The sequence below is a fragment of the Condylura cristata genome, unplaced genomic scaffold (genome assembly GCF_000260355.1).
Source record: "Condylura cristata isolate star-nosed mole 26May11 unplaced genomic scaffold, ConCri1.0 scaffold00001, whole genome shotgun sequence".
Classification (NCBI taxonomy): domain Eukaryota; kingdom Metazoa; phylum Chordata; class Mammalia; order Eulipotyphla; family Talpidae; genus Condylura; species Condylura cristata.
Window position 1 is genome coordinate 79,092,569 of NW_004567102.1, and position 2,380 is coordinate 79,094,948.

Below are 2,380 nucleotides of genomic sequence, written 5' to 3' on the forward strand. Positions count from 1 at the left end.
GTGATTTGGAGGAAAGTCCCAATAGGGACTGGAAAAGAAAGGATTCGGATTTCTGTACATTTCCTGGATACACATCTTTGACTGTAGAAGAGAGAGTTCTTCCCAATAATCCAGTTGACTGACTGAATCTGCTTCACAGTTGTGTTCTCTTGAACTGATCATTGAAATTCTCTCGAGCCTATTTCTTCATCCATGAAATGGGGGATTTGACCCAGATCACCGCCAGAGTCCTTTCTCACCCTCTGGGGATACAATTCTATCATAAAAAGCTTTTGCAAATGGGACTCTGAAATAGTAAGATGAAGATGATAATGTTGATGATTATTCCTTTCTATTTTGTTAAAAAGCCCCTGAGGAATTTTGGAAATGAAGAGTGACATTAACTAAAGGAGAAAAAGACTCCCATTTAGAAGGAATCAGATTCATTTCGGGTAAATGCTTCCTGAAGTTGATGAGCAGAGAGTTTCGGCTGCATTTATAAAGAAGGTCAACATATTCATTCATGTTCTAGAAGTAGAAAAATGACTACTTAAAATCTCCTACTTAAAGTAACAGCAAAATTGTGGTTATCAACATCTCCCCAAAACATATATATCACTTATCTAATTTCCCTATCCATTTATGAGGGAGCACCAGGAAAGGAAGCTTCGTTATCGGGGGTAGATTGATTTTTATGAGTGCCAAAATGCTGACCGCATTTAATTATATTTACAGGTGTGTAAGTCCTGCTATGGAAGAGCACCTCCCTACCTATCTTTAGATGCCCCTGAAACATAGTATCACCTCCCAAGAGGTGGGTGGTAATTGGTGTGGGCAGTGCTTCATCCGGGCTGGGGATTCTGTGGCACTGAAAACTTAGGTGTTTCATCTCCAGGTCTCTGATGAGTCAACAGGAAAGAATCATCTTCGGGGCTCAGGAGTCAGCACTCTCCAAACCAGCCCCCACCTAGACTACTTGCTTAGTCACTTGGCTAGAACAAGATGCTTCAGGTGGGATAAGTGGCACAGTTCTTTGTGTTTTCTTGAACTGAAGGAAGGCCCACATGGCTATACTGGCATATTCTTAAATATACCAGTAAAGTCAAGTCTCAAGGGTATTTTCTCTTTACCCAACATTTATTGACTGATGTCTTTGTGCATGTGATACATCGCAATAATAAGCCCACCCCTGGTTGAGCTCCCAGCATCTCACAGCCCCCACTAGCTTGACTCCTGCCTGGGTCCAGGAGGGCGCCAAACAGTTCATAGTGACTGTGGCCCAGGGCTCTTTCTCTTTACTTTCAGGGGATAATGTTCTCCTCATTCTGTCTGTTTCCTTTCAAAATTATGGTCATTAAGATTTGCTTATAAAGAAACCATGTGAAATATAAATAAATATATATAAATATATAAATAAATATAAATAAATAAATATAAATAAATAAATAAATATATATATATGTATATATATATGGAACGTACCAGTGATGTCTGTTGGCCTATCTGTGTTGATGGGAACTCTGAGAAATAAGAGGGAAATAGCAGGGAGATTTCTAAGACTTGCTCTTATCTGGGGGGAGGAGGTTTCTTGTTTTCTTCACCTTGTTTCACAAAGTGATCAGTCACCAAATCCAACGTGACAAGTACCTCCCAGGGCAAAGGCTCTAGGTGGCTTTTAAAGAATCTCCAAAGGAGAAAACCTCTCGGGGGCTTATTTCCCTCATAAAATAAATCGGTCATGGATCTTGCCCTTGCAATAACACACACAGGGTCCCTAGTGTGTCCTGCTAACTGGCTACCACCATAATACCCAGCCTTGAACTGGAACTTCCGTCTCTCCTGCATATAGGTGGATCATGAAAACCCAAAGTTCATTTCCCCCTAATTAGCCGACCCCCCCCCCCCCAGAAAGATGCGGCATGGCGGTCACCCGGCATCCAAAATGTCCCCCATCAGAAAAAAAACGATCCCCACGGTGGCTGGTGCCCAGGCGTTCACACTGGCGTTTCCACCCAGGCCGAGCCGGGCAGGGTCGTAATTCCTTAGGTCGTTTGACTTCACCAGGGGCGAGGTGTGGAGGGTACAGACCACTGGCTACTTGTGAACTCTGGGCAGGAGGACCTTAAACATTAACTTTCTCGAGTTTCTGGCCAACACCGCTGCGGTCAATAGCGCGATTGGAAACTTGTGCAGGCGGGAGACGGCGGCGCGGATGCTCTTTCAACAGGCGATTTGTTCTCCCGTCGGTGGCTCATTTCCATGCAAAGAGCCTGACATCAGAGCACCTTTTGTTGCTAAACGCTTTCTTTAGCACCAAGAGGAGAGAGTCATGTGGAGCTGGAAGAGCTCATTCTGAAGAGAGGGGTCCCGGGACTTCGCTGCAAGTTTGTGCGGCGCCGGG